Genomic DNA, 14,415 nt, shown 5'->3' with positions numbered 1-14,415 from the left:
GCTCGGTGCGGGGTGCGCCTGAGCCTCTCGGGGCCGATCGCGCCGCCACCCGGCTGCTGGTCCCGCGGGCCGGCCCGCGCCTGGTCAGGAACTTGGACGCCAGCCGGCCCGCCTTTGCCTTAAAGATATAAGCGCTCTCCGCCCGCCTATGGCAGGGGCGGTGGCTGCGCGGGTCAGATTTTCCGTAGAAATTTAAACACAGGAAGAAAAAGTATTCCATTCCTGCAGGCCTCTCCAAGTTTTATTTTTATCTGGGGAAAGTGCCCCTTTGCATTTTTTGAGGGTTTTCATACCGGGTATGAAAGGGGGGAACGTTCAATATAGCCCCACCTGAAATAAAGTCGCCGCGTGGCAGGCGCTTCTGTGGCGGGTCACCTCCGCCTCCCAGGGAGCAAAGCTTCTGAGATTGGAGTCTGGATCTCTGCCCCTTTCCCTCCACCCTGGCAAACTCCTGCTGTCATTCAGCGCTCACCTCCTCCGGGGAGCTTGCCTGGCTCCTGCCGACCCGCCCCCTCCAGCTGCCCGCGCTCCTGGGGGAGTCTCTCCCGGGGCAGTCATCTCTCTGGAGCCCACTGATGTTACCGGTGTCCCCCCAGTTTACGGAGCGCTTACTGTTCTGTGCCCAGGCGCGTGCAGCGTCCCCCAGGCAGGGCGTGAGTGTGTATCATCTCATTTAACCCTGCACCTGCAAGGTTGGAATGCGGGTCCTCATTTTGCAGAGGACATCCAGGCTTAGGAAGGCCAAGGACCAGTCCCCATCCTCTGAGGTGGGGCGGGGCTCCTGCAGAGCTTTCCCCACTGCTGGGCGAGGCTGTCCTGCTTTCTGGAGGGGCAGGGGAGTGGGGTGGGATGGTGGCTTTGATCTCTCTTACCCCCGGACCTAGCAGGGGTCTGGCACACTGCAGATCTTCAAGTCTTCTTCCCCTAAGGAGAATAAGGCAGGTCCCCAGGGGACAGCCACACTCAGGTTAAGCCCCTGGGGCCATGCTGGCAACCACATCCAGTGGAAATAATGTGTCCCTCTGCCTCTGACATCCTATGAGTTCTTCATGGTGTGCATCAGATAGCACCTCCTGCAGGAAGTCCCGCTGGATTCTCCCCCACTGTCCCCTTCCCACCCAAATATGCAGGCCTTCCTCTCTACCCAAAGAACCTGCCTGAACCTCAACGAGCACTTCGTTTATTCCGTCTCATTTTACAGTGGGTTGTCTACCAGGTTCACACAGCCAGTGCTCAATAATTGCTTGTTAAATGGCCACTTGGGAACATTCAAGGCCTACAGAAGTGATTAGAAAATTGTCTTTCGAGGCCACAATGTCGTCAGCATGCCATGGTTCCAAGCATGGAACCTGGAGTCAGCTAGGATGGGGTTGGGGTCTAGCTCCAGCTCTGGCACCTTCCAGCCTTGTGACCTTGTGCCAGCCCCCTTGGCCTCAGAACCTCCTGGGCCTCAGAGCCTCCACCTTCTCATGGGAGTCTTCAGCGTGCCTGAAGCTGCCAGGCTCGGCAGTGGTGACTGCTGTCACCACTACTGTCATCTTGTCATGACTGCCCCTTTCCTGGTGCCTCAGTGGGACTCCCCTCTTTAGGTACAAGTCCGTGACTTCCTTGAACTTGGGGCGGTGCAGGGAGGCTATTCGGTTCTCAGGCTGGTGGTGCCAATGGGCGCTGAGTGGCCCTAAAGGACCCTTTGTCTGCACCTTGGACAGCGAGAGAGGGTTTGGAGAAGGGCCCCCAGGCTGGCCAAATCCATGCCAGGAACAACGCTCCACAGCCTCTGCCCCTAAAAGTTCAAGTGTCCAGGGCTGGGAGAATCCCACACGCACGTACAGAGGATTATGTAATTCCATCTGTTTATCCTTGTTGGTAAACCACCAACATTGTGTAATACTAATGTACTGTCTTTTCACATTTATGTTCAAGTGGCAAAGGACCTTCCAGAGCTCTACGAGGCGCCATTTGCAACAACAACAACAATAAAAAGTTAAAATATACTTGGCCAAATCTGGACACACTGGTGTTCCCAAAGGTTTGGGAAGTGACACTTCTGGCCACAGAGGGCTCTGGGGCTCGGGGGCTGCCTGCTGAGGGGCCATCTCCTAGGCAGGGTGGCCCCACCCTCTCCCCGACAGCGCCACTGTGGCTTTACTCAAGAAACAGTGCTTAACTTCTGGTTTCTGTGATTTCTACTGTAGCCAGGCTCAAGGCCTCGGCTTGCCTGTAAGACTCCACTTTCTTTGCTATTGCCAGTATGTTTCTTTTTTTCTCTCCAGTATCCCTGCATTCTGTTTCCTCTCGCCCCTTCCCCAAGTCTTCCGAGGTGGGCAGTGTGGACATGCCCCAGACAAAGGCAGAGAAAATGCAGTGTGGCCTCTGTGCAGCAAGGGCAGAGAGGACCAGTTCTGCCTCCAGGCCTCTCGTGGCCTTTGCCGGGGGTTCGTGGGTCTAGGGACTTCAGGGACCGACACAAAGTAAAAACAATAGTCCCCCAAAATAGGAGTGGGAAAATAATTCCTGTAAGTGGAGATATCTCCCAAGCCAGGACAAGTTTACAGGGTCCTTTTGGTTCCACAGATGGTTCCCTTGTCTAGCTCCCTCTCCTCGCCTGTGTCCCATGGGTCATTTTGTTGGGATTCTCTCTCCACTCCAGTCACTAGTTGCTTATACGTGGGGCCTCTCCATAAACTGCTGCACTCAGTTTTCTTTTTGTCTCAGTGATTTTCATCACTAAAACCCTACAGGTACAGATTTCGTGGGCAGAGGATGAATTCCAGGCTCGTGAATTAGTAAAACGCCGCTGTAATTTGTCTAGACGGTGCATTTCGTTGTGGGAAGCTCCAGGCTTCCCAGTTGGCCTGTTTGGCCACAGTGTTGCTCTTCAGTGTCATTTGATGGCGTGCGCCAACTGATACAGGTGTCTTTGCTGACCCTTTTTTTTTTTTTTTTTAATATGGAATGCTTCATGAATTTGCGGGTCATCCTTGCGTGGGGCCCATGCTAATCTTCTCTGTATCGTTCCAATTTTAGTGTATGTGCCGCTGAAGTGAGCACTTTGCTGGCGTTTTAATAGTCACCGAGGATACAAGCATCAAGTGATGAGGAGCGCAGACCAACAAAGCTGTTAGAAGGGTGGCTTCCTGGTAGGAGGCAGCACAGGGGAGCCCTTTTCAACGGTATTTTATTTCCATCCCGTTGGCATTGCCCACAGGGAAGAATACCTCAGAGCACTGGCCATGCTGTCTGCAACTCAGTGGGAAGTCCAACATACCAAGCTTTACAAAAGGAGGCAGAGCGAGGTGCCCCAAATGATGAAGATGCAGGGACTGGTTACTGAGACCACAGGCCGGAACAGGAACCTCACTCCCCATTAACCAACCTCACAGCCTTGGTTTGCCTCGATTTCCTATTTTGTAAAGTGATGCATGAAGTGTCTCCCTTTGGATGGTGGGCGAGGACCAAGAGGCCCAGCGCCTGGCCATGGTGAGTCCAAGCCAGGGATGCAAACGCCTCTTCTAATAAAGGAGCTCTAGGGTGGGACACAGTGGGTGTCTCAGCACGGTGGATGTGTGGGGCCGGATCATCCTCTGCGGTGGGAGCTGTCTTGTGCAGTGTGGGACATTTTGCAGGCTCCCTGGTGACTTCTACCCACCCACAAGATGCCAGCAGCACTCTCTGCCTCCAGCCCCAGTGTGACAACTAAAAATGTTTCTTCATGGTGTCAAATATCCTCCAGGGGACAAAACCAGCCCCAGTTGAGCACCACTGCTCTCAGATTTCTCAGCAGCCCTCACCTGCACTGTCACCTGGACCTGGGAGGCCAGCTTTATCACTCCCCATTTCACAGGTGCGCACACCTGGGGAGGTGATGTACTTGGCTTAAGGTCCAGCAAGAGAGCAAACTTGGCTTTCAGTCTAGCTCTCCTGACCCCCACCCCTCAAACCAGAGCTCACTCCATGAATTCCACACACACCTAGAATTAGAGAGGTGGCAGAAAGGAGATTGGGTTTCTTTTTACAAAATAGAAATATGCAGGTGCCCAGGGTTGCTCTCTGTTGGTAGTGGTGGTGGTGGAACCCGCACAGCCCAGGTGCACTGAGCCTGCCCTGGCCCTCGATTGGCCCAGTACAAATCTCTGCATTCAGAGGGGTTTAATAAGTGCTGTTGACTCACGAGCAGCCCAGGGGAGGGAAAGGAGCATGGAAGGAGTGAGCAGTCATGACTCAGGGCCATTGTGAGCGCCAACGGCCACCCGTCCCACTCCCAGACCAGCCCCGTGCTGCTGGGCAACCCGCGTAGGACAGAAACAGAGGCCAAACAGGTAAATGATATCACCTCCTAAAAGCAACTTGGGCTGTAATTACTGCGGGGAAGACGTGCCTGGGGAATTTACAACTGAGATACGGTGGGCAGGAGACGGGTCACTGTCATTTCCTTCCCTTGCATGATGTCAGTGCCCAAGCAGAGGCCGGCCAACCGCAGCATGACGGCGGGACTCCACGGGCTCAGAACCTGCCGGCCGAAGCTCGGAAACACAGCCAAAGCATGAAGTTCTGCCTGGGGCGGAGGGGAGGGTGCGGATTTTTTTTTTTTTTCCTCCAACAGAATTCATGGACATCCAGTTTCCATAGGAGGGTTTTCAGATTCATAATGTGTTTTGTGAACCCAAGGCCTGCCTTCTGAGAATCCCAAGAGCTTTAAAACTCACCCGGGGTAGCTGAGAACCTGGCCAGGCCACCTTCTCCTGGAAGCCTTTCTGGTCCAGCTCAGATGGCATCCCTCACCTCTGCTCCTTCCATCCTCGGCTTCAGCCACTCATGTTCCCTTCTGCCCACCATCCTTAGTTTTTCGGGCTTCATTTCTGCACTCTTTACTCTCCTTCCCATCCTTGGCACACTATGGATTTTCCCTATTTATGTTTATTTATTTAACAAGCAGCTGCTCCGTGCTTACTGCAGCCAGCACTATGCTAAGCTCTTTACAAATGTTAAGTCTCCCTGTTAGGGTGATTACAGTCATCTGCAAGTGCATTCACATGGACGACGGACACACCCTCCTGCGTCCTTTCTCAGGAGGTGTGGGAACAAGTGTAGACGAAATCTTAAACAGCTGCTTCCTCCCCAGGGACTCTGCAGGAGGCACAGCCTTCCTCCCCAGGATGATGGGTGCATTACCATCAGAAACCCTGCCGTGGGGGACAGGGTGGGACTCCCCGCAGCAGGACTGCACCTGACCACCCTGCCAAACAGAGCACCTTGCTGCCCGCCCCTGGTTCAATTCTTCTTCCCAGGGGTTGAAAGAAGAAAAGTTCCAGACTGCCTGGCCATTTCTTTCCACCAGCATACTTCCCGAGAGTAAGGAACCTCCCCCTCGCAGAGGTGGGCGGCCTCAGTCTGAGCTCGTGCCACTCCAGAGAGATGAGGCTGACCTTGCGGCTTCCTCTGAGCCCTTGCCCTGATTGTGTATTTTCTCCCTAGATACGATGCAACTTCTGATAAAGAAGGACAAGTCCTGGTTCTCCTGTCCTCTGGCCAGAGGGGCTGAAGGTGACTTGAGGTCCCAAGGCCGTGGAACTGGGACATGGGTTGCCACCCCTGCACTGCTGAGAGTGCACAAATCCCATGAGAGCCGCTCTCAGCCACAGACTTATCCCTGCACCTTCTGTGGGGTGTGTGCCGGGCGTGAGCGCACCAAACCTGCATCACTCCCCTGGTGTCAGTGACCCGCCCAAGGCCCTGATTTCCCTAAAGACCCATGTCTAAGGCCTGAGATGGATCCTAATGTTGCAGGCACTGGCTGCAGCAAGCGTCCCACTCTGGAGCGAATCCTCTGGGGTCTCATCGCACCCTCCCCTCCCCAAAGTCAAGGAAGCCACAGTTCCAGGGCCCGCTGTGAGCCTCAGTTATCTTTACAGGAGATCCTGACGCCTTCCTGGGAAACCCTATGGTTGGAATAAAAGATGTTCCAGAATTTTGTTATGCCATGCATGGCCTTTTCCTTGAACCCTTGCTGTTCATTTCATTGTGCCTTCACGTAAATATCATTTGGTGCCAAACTTCTGTTTTGTGTCAAGGCCTCTGCCAGGCTGGGGGTCTCTGTCCTGCATCTGAACTTCTGGGCTGCAGGTTTCTCTTGGGGGGATACTGTGTGTGACAGTTGTTGGCTGTGCACTCCGGGCCCCACGTTTGTGGGAGAAATGAATGGGAAAATGAGCCAGGAACATCACCAGTTAGTGGAGGAATCTTCCCAACCCTGCACTGGGGAATCAGAACCTTGAAGGTCCTCTGGGTTGGGCATGGAAGACCACATCCTCCTGATGCAATGTTTCTGTACAATGATGGAGTGCGTTACTGGGCCCTGTGGAGCGTGTGTCATCGAGATATTCTACTACCCACGCTAACAAGAGTAAAAATAATCAGGGGAAATCAATAATCTGTTATGTAACCTATTATACACAGAATATCATTTCAACATGTCCTCAATATAAAAGTTCCTGGCCAGGCATGGTGGCTCACACTTGTAATCCCAGCACTTTGGGAAGCTGAAGTGGAGGATCCCTTGAGGCCAGGAGTCAGAGACCAGTGTAGGCAACACAGTCAGATCCCATTTCTAAAATAGAAAAGAAAAATGAGCCAGGCATGGTGGTGCACGCCTGTAATCCCAGCTACTTGGGAAATTGAGGTGGGAAGATTGCCTAAGCCCAGAAGTTTGAGGATGCAGCGAGCTATGATTGCACCAATGCACTCCAGCCTGGGTGACAGAGTGAGACCCTGTCTCAAAAAAAAAAAAAAAGTTATTAATCAGACCTTGGACATTCTCTTTTTTCCAACTACATATTTGAAATCTGGTATGTGAATTTTACTTTAAGGCACATCTCAGTTCAGAAAAGCCACCTTTCCAGGGCTGAAAGCCACATGTGGAAAGGAATGACGAGCCTGGACCGCTCAGCTACAGAGCCTTTTCTTCTTCTTATTAATAAGAAGAATATATTATTAATATAGGAACACTATATTGGATGGCTTTTATTTTCTGCCTTGCCATTTCCTCTATTTTTTAAGATTTCTGCAGTGACATGGAATAGGTTGATAGGTAGGGAAAGGGCGACGATCATTTAAGGGACTGACACACTTTGTAACCTGTGGGCTCCTATTGGACCCTTTTACTATTCAGGAAAAAATAGTTGAACAGCTTTTTCTCTGTACAACACACATGCAAAGAAACTGACCTTTGCCTCAAGGCCAATCACAGCACATTCCTGAAATATTATGACAGAGTAGCCTTTAATTACAAAACATATCTGATGACAGAGCTGGTCACACAGGTGTTCAATTGAAGAAGCCGAGAGAGCTCCCTATTTCACACCAGAAAGAGATCCAGGAGGATGCCCGGGGGCACCCTTCCAGGGATCCTACCATGTAGTGCTCCCAGTACATGGGCCATCTACCTTGCCAGGTGGCAGCGATGAGGTTGGGTAAGAGATCTGAGGCAGGGGCCGACAGCGCTGGGGAGCAGGGGACTGACCCAGATGCCCTCCAGGAGAGGTCCTGGGCAGGGGTTCCAGGACTCCGCCTTGGCAGGTACCCCTGAAGGAGATGCTCAGGCCCCTTCCCCTGGCTTTTCCGCTAGAGTGAGGGGTTCATTCAGCCACATATTCATTCGCTCAACTGTTTGTCCACTCATCCACCTGCTCACTCGCCCATTGGCTCACCCCGTTCCCCACTTACCCACTCACCATGCACTCACGATTCATTTATTCACTTGGAGTTTCACTCTGTTGCCCAGGCTGGAGTGCATTGGCATAATCTTGGCTCACTGCGACCTCTGCCTCCTGGGTTCAAGCAGTTCTCCCGTCTCAGCCTTCCAAGTAGCTGGGATTACAGGCACCCGTCATGGCTAACTTTTGTATTATTAGTAGAGACGGGGTTTTACCATGTTGGTCAAGCTGGTCTTGAACTCCTGACCTCAGGTGATCCACCCACCTCGGCCTCCCACAGTGCTGGGATTACTGGCGTGAGCCACGGTGCCCTGCCTCGTTCACTCATTCTTTTATACCTCTACCTCCTCAAACCCCTTCCCGACTTTGTATTTCTCCATAGAATCTGCCACCCCTTATCTGCAGAGGAATTCGCTTCATCATCTTGTTTTCCTTCCACCTCCCCTCACCCTCCTTGGCTAGGATGGCGGCTCCAGGCGATTTTGTCATAATTTGATGGCTCATATTCATGCCTGAAAATGGCATGAGCCATGGAGACTTAGAAAAATGCACAGAATTGAGCCAGCTGTCCAACAAAGTTGGGCCCCAAGGCATTGACTCTTAAAACGTAAGGAGGGGAGAGCGTGAGACAGAGTAGCCTTTGTGACAGACAGTGGCCGCCTGTCTTTGCAAAATGCATTAGTGGCCAACAGCAAATAAATCAAGTCATTTCAATCCCTTTGCTTATGTAGACAAAATCCAAAGATCTGTGTCCTATAGAGTTAGTAAGTACATGCATGCACACACACACTTGCACACATACACATACGACAACTCATCCATGAAGGGTTAAAAATGACCCAACCTGGGACCTGCTTCCCAATGGCATGCATAATTAGTGGTTCCAGTGTCTATCCAGAAGCTCTTCCTGAATGCAGATATTTAAGATGTTTAAGCTCATCACAGCCCGGATCCTCCAAGACACATAGTCATATAGAGCCCAGGGGCCACAGGGCTGCCTGCCCCGCCCCCTAACATAGATTATCATTTTCCAAAAGCTATTCCCGAGACTCAGCGTCCCTGCTTCTTAAGCATGAATGATTACGTCTGAAATCAGGCTTTCTGGAAAATCAAGTCGGCGTCCCTGCTTCTTAAACATGAACAATTATGTCTGAAATCAGGCTTTCTGAAAAATCAAGCGTTCCCCTCTCCCTTTAAGCTCATCACAGCCCAGATCCTCCATGTTAAACAGATCTCAAATCTGTTTAGCTTGGGGACTAAACAGAGGGGACAGTTTTCCCTTAGATAACCACTGGGGCAGCCCCTACCTGCCTTCCCACCACTTAAGAACAGTTGGAGGAGTGGGCTGGGGAAAGAGTGGGGGGTGTGCCAGGGACAGAGCCCCTTACCATGGAGCAGACATAGGCTAATGGCATCCTCCTCCCAGGAGTTAACTGTATTCTCTTGGGCTGGACTTCAAGTTTTCTGGGAGCTGTGATCCTCCCTCCCTCCTGGCTCGCTCACGTTTCCGAGATTTCTGCTAAGAAACCACCTTTCCAGGGTCTGCCTTGGCCCTGCTCCCAGCCCCTTCCTCTGCTTCCCCGCATCTGTTATCTGACAGCTTATTATTCTCCCTGCACCAGGAAAGCAGGGACTGTTGTTTTTTTCTCTATATATTATCAGGACCTAGCAGAGCCCGGCACACAGTAGGTATGCAAAGTATTCTTTGAAAGGATGAACAAATGAGAGAATGTCCTTTGTCGGTGTCCACAGATTCTAGCATCCGCCTAGTGGAGGACAATGAAGAGTTTACCCACATAGCAATTTTTACGCGACTCAACCAACCCCAGCACGGACACTTGCTTCTTAAAGAGAGGCTGTGGAATCTTCACAAACAGGTTCTCCCTAGGGGCAAGGATGGAGTTGTTGTCTTAACATTTTCCGGCTGGTGGAGCTGCCGGGGAAAGCTGCTGAGGCCACTGCCACCCGCCACAAAAGCCCCATTGAGAGTCAGGCCTTCTCCAACATGAGGGCTCCTGTCCAGGGAGGAGGTGGGCTGGGTTTTCCCGGCAGGAGTGTGCCCCCTCCACAGGGGCAATCAGTGTATTTATGAAGGTCCCCCTATGTGTTAAGCTGTGAGCCCTGGGCACAGACCCACAGGTGTGGGGCTGATAGTCGGCCAGGAAGTCAGAAATCTGACAGCCACAGAAAAATGCCGAAGGACCAGGGGGAGGAAAGGTCACGGTCGATTCCGGAAGGCTTTGCACAGGGAGTGGCTTCTCAGCTCAATCCTAAAGGGTCACTGGGAACCAGGAAGATGAAGAGGAGGGGTCAACTTCTCCAAGCCAGAGTCAGGGGTCGGGAGGCCTGGAGGGATAGGAAGGCTGGGAAGGGCCTTGGGGCTGCCTGTGCATCCACCGGGTGCCTGAGAGCATCTTCTCAAGGTTGCGAGGCACTGGGGAAGAAGCAGCCAGCAAAACACGCACAGGCCGGGTTCTGTGGCTCATGCCTGTAATCCCAACACTTTGGGAGGCTGAGGCAGATGGATCACTTGAGGTCAGGAGTTCAAGACCAGCCTGGCCAACATGGTGAAATCCTCTCTCTACTAAAAATACAAAAATTAGCCAGGCATGGTGGCAGGCACCTGTAATCCAAGCTATTCGGGAGACTGAGGCAGGAGACTTGCTTAAACCCAGGGGGTGGAGGTTGCAGTGAGCTGAGATTGCACCACTGCACTCCAGCCTGGGCAACAGAGGGAGACTTTTCTCAAAATAAAATAAAATAAAATAAAATAAAATAAAAAAATAAAATAAAACATGCACAATTCCTTGCCCCCTTGGAGCTGCTGTCCAGCGAGGGAGGAGCAGGCAGACCATCGACAAGACAGAAGTGAATGATACGACACGTGGGATGCTCAGAGGTGGTTCAGCCCCACGGCGTAGAGGGGTTTGGATGTGACTAGAGGGTGGGGATGGTGGTTTCTCATGGTGGCCAGTACAGACCTTGCTCTGTGGGGAGCCCTTCATGGCTGCTTGGTATAAGGAAACTTGGGGAAGACTTAGACAACCAGGTTCCATTTTTATGCAAATAAAAGGACTTTTGGTCACGTGAGTTAGGAAAACAGCAGTGCCCATCATGACCCCGGACACCCCGACAAACTGGCCTCCCCACTGGGGGGTTGCTTTTTCAAGTTTGTTTTGGACCCCTTTGCATGGCCCTGGGAGTGGGGACAGGCACTTCCTCGGCTGGACTTGTGGCATCCATGGGGCCGGCTGGCAACATCCGGGCCGGGGCAGAGTGTCCCTCCCGGGGCTGACTGGTCTATGACTGCGGTCAGGTTGTGCCGGGACAGCCTCCGGGGTGCCTTACTCCACTGTGGAGTTACAGTGATGGGGCTGGCTGCATCCCTGCCGCTGAAGGAGATCTAATCCTCACTGGAGACCAGATGTCTCTGTTGTGCCGTCATTCAGGGAAGCCAAAGTCAGGGCCGCCACCTCCCTACCCCCCGCCACCAAATCACCAAGGAGAGGAGGACTCCATGTGCCCTCAACACACAGCAGGCGCTCGGCAAAAGTTTGTGTGGGAGATTGTCCCAGGAGACTGTTGGGCATGGCTGACTCATGTTTCAGAATGGAACTTTCTAGAGACTGATGATGGGTGCCAGGCACAGGCCTCTTCCTCCTCTGCCCCTGCAACCCTGCAAGGTGTTCTTGGACAAGTCACATGGGCTCTGGGACCCCCCCTCCCATTTCTACCTCAGTCCCATTTAGAAGACAGGCTGTCGGGATGTCGAGAGTGGGCCCAAAACACCAAGCAAGGGGTCCCTTGGGAGTGCAAGCTCAGGGCCCGGGACCATTAGTATCCACGAGGGCAGCTCAGCATCTGGCCCTCTGCTTATAATCGCTGTTTATTATCACAGCTGTCACAGATTTGGCCATCTGCTCCAGTGACCTCCAAACCTGTCACTCATTCATTCACACAATGGATATTCATTCATTCATTCATTCATTCATTCATTGAGCGACACTTCTATGTGCCAGACACAGAGCCGGGGCTGGGTCACGGAATAAACAGTGCAAACAAGTCTCTGCTCTACTCCCACAGAGCTTACCTTCCAGAGGGGAGGCAGCCTGCTCTACTCCCACAGAGCTACCTTCCGGGGGAAGGCAGACCAAAATCAGAAGCCAGAAAGGCAAACAGATGCATGCACAGGAATATTAGATGGTGATGACCGCTGTGGAGGATAGAAGAAGGAAGAGGGGACAGTGGGCTAGCGAGTGTGGGGGCAGGTGTGGGGGGACACGACGTGGCTGGCTGTGGAAGGCCCTTCTGGGGAGGTGACGTCTGAGCAGATATCTTATCCCCAGGAGCCAGCCCTGACAAGATTGGGAGGAACATCGCAGGCAGCGGCACAGCCAGGTGAAGGCCTTGAGGCTGGGATGAGTTGTGTGTGCTGGGGACAAGAACTGACGTCAGCCAGGCTGGGGCACCCTCCAACTGGGGGAATGACAGGGGACAAGGGCAGAGAGGAAGTTGGGAGGGCCAGGCCTGCAGGGTCGTCAGGCCAGGAAGGCACTGGGATCCTCTACTGGGAAGAGGGGCTGGAAAGGTGGCCCCCACGGGGGACCGATGCTGTCTGAGCTGTGAGGTCACAATGATCCCAGGGCTGCTCCTGGGTTCAGTGAGCTGGGGGCAGGGCCCAAGAAACACATTTTAGTCAAGGCCCCCGTGTATCTGGTCTGGCACAGCCCCGGCAATATGCAAAGCCTTCTCTAATGATGGCTGAATCCAGGAGACCTCGACCTCCGTGATGGAAACCTCACCCCCTCTGGAGGCAGCCGACGACTCCTGGGGCAGGCCCACCCGGCTCAAATGCAACCTGCTCCACAGAGCCAGCCCCATCCCCAGGCTTGGGGCCAACAGGATTGCTCCTTCACAAGAAAAAAAATCAGAGCTAGTCAGCCGTCTTAAAAACTCCCTGCATTCTTGCCTTGCCCAGCCAAGTAGCCTCAGTTTCCCCTGCTCCCGGTACCTGGCTGGGCTCCAAGCCACTCTCAACCACATACTTTGAAACTCCTTTGTCTCAGACTATGAACAGTGTCAAAACCAATCGAGGACTGGGGGTGGCAGCTTGTGTGTGTGACTGCTTGGGCTCTGGAGGGTCCTTCTACGGACAGCACCCCGCCCCCCACCCATCCCTCACCTGCATTCTCCTGTAATGGCCCCAAATGTCTGTAATGCAGCCCTCAACTTTTCATCTGCCAGTGAGACTCAGACAGCAAATAGACCAAGGAAAAACAAACTATGGATCAAACTCATACTAAAGTATAAATGACTTTCTTCTCCCAAATAATTTTGATAGTGAACAGGATAATCAGCATCAGTCCCACAGATGGCGAGGGATGGAAGGAGTGGAGGAAAAGAAGAACTTCCCATGGCAAGGGGAAAGGGAAGAAGGAGGAGGCTTGGAGGAAGGGGGACAAGGAAAACCTTTATTTCCTGCTCATCTGGCCTGGACTGAGCCAGCTGTTCCCTACTTGCTGCCCTAAACAGGGAGGCCAGCATAGCCAGAGAGGGGGCCAGCATGTGTCTGATCCCAGGGGCAATTTTAAAGTTTGCCACAGTCCAGGGTGCCCAGCTGAAAATCAGGGCAAAATAGGACTAAGAACAAAGGAGAAAAAGGTTAAGAGCAAGGGGCCACACAGGGACTGAGAAATGATTTCTCAGCTAAGCGTCTGGCCTTTGGAGACGCCTCCCTGCCCATCTGTGTTGCTGGGGTCAGAGAACCCCCACTGGGAGGGTGAGGGGGAGTGAAGAAGAGACCTGGGACTCTTCCTGGAGAATGTGCGCAGGAGCCAGGGGCTGGCTGAGAGGCCACTGGCTTCCAGATGTCCCAGCCTCCGTCAGGCCGGACCTACCCCTGCAGGCCAGGGCTGCAACCCCATCAGTGTGATATAGGGAGTCTGAGGGGAGCAGGACGAACTCTGCCTGATGTTCTATGAGCTTCCTTCCCTCCATCAGCCATCAATCCCCCAGTGCAGCGAGAGGGTCCTCTCAGCTGTGCCCAGCCACAGAAACAGCCTCTGTGCCTTGAGAAAAAATGATGTTGGCAGGCTGCACCCCGTTCACACTCATGAATCCACTCCAGAAGTCTGAAGACTTTTTCCCCAGGTAAAAAAGAAAGAGGAATTAAAGACAAGAAGGGAAGGGCAGAAAAAGAAAGAAAGAAAAGTGAGAACAAGGGAAAGAGAGAGCAAGATTCAGAGGCAGGGAAGACCTGAGTCTGGGAAGAGGGCAGGAATGTGCCCTGTGGGGCTGAGGCGCGTCCCTTCATGTCACATCCTGGTGCTGGTGGTGACCTGATTTTGACTCATCCAAAAAATGATCAAAAGAGAGGGAAACAAAGACTAGATATGACCAGTTCTTATTTCTCCAGAACAAACAGCGTTCTGAAGAACTGGGTTCACGGGATTGGGAACCCCCACCTTCAGAGGATCACAGTGGTCCTCTTAGGGGCTTGCCGTTTTTGCTACCATGTGTAATGAGGCACCAAGAAAATCACGGGTGAGGTACTTGGGGACTGCTCAGCTTCCCAGCAAAGGGCAACGTCCTCGTGGTAAGACTTGGATTCACGTTAACTTAATCTTATCTTTAAGAAAGGCAAAATTGTAGGCCGGGCGCGGTGGCTCAAGCCTGTAATCCCAGCACTTTGGGAGGCCGAGAC

The 14,415-nt window shown here is 52.8% G+C and overlaps 1 protein-coding gene and 2 long non-coding RNA genes across 4 annotated transcripts in view; 2 read left to right on the top strand and 1 right to left on the bottom strand.

Moving 5' to 3' along the window:
• LOC108538788 (uncharacterized) overlaps positions 1-5,981 on the top strand; it is a 13,069-nt gene extending 7,088 nt beyond the window's left edge. The window contains exons 3-4 of one of the 2 annotated variants that reach the window (XR_001888192.1): positions 3,028-3,480; positions 5,476-5,981. This is a non-coding gene — a long non-coding RNA (uncharacterized LOC108538788). Of the gene's footprint in view, positions 1-3,027; positions 3,481-5,122; positions 5,350-5,475 lie in introns of those variants that run through there. The other variant, XR_001888193.1, reaches the window with a different exon arrangement.
• Positions 1-14,415, bottom strand: part of ANO1 (anoctamin 1) — a 205,656-nt gene that overhangs the window by 112,290 nt on the left and 78,951 nt on the right.
• The window catches only part of LOC108538796 (uncharacterized), an 8,827-nt gene continuing 6,818 nt past the window's right edge, over positions 12,407-14,415 (top strand). The window contains exon 1 of the long non-coding RNA XR_001888195.1: positions 12,407-13,862. This is a non-coding gene — a long non-coding RNA (uncharacterized LOC108538796). The remainder of the gene's footprint in view (positions 13,863-14,415) is intronic.

This window comes from Rhinopithecus bieti, unplaced genomic scaffold (assembly GCF_001698545.2).
Source record: "Rhinopithecus bieti isolate Rb0 unplaced genomic scaffold, ASM169854v2 scaffold_1014, whole genome shotgun sequence".
Taxonomy (NCBI): Eukaryota; Metazoa; Chordata; class Mammalia; order Primates; family Cercopithecidae; genus Rhinopithecus; species Rhinopithecus bieti.
Note: the sequence above shows the minus strand (reverse complement) of the source record. Positions and strands in the feature narration are given on the sequence as shown.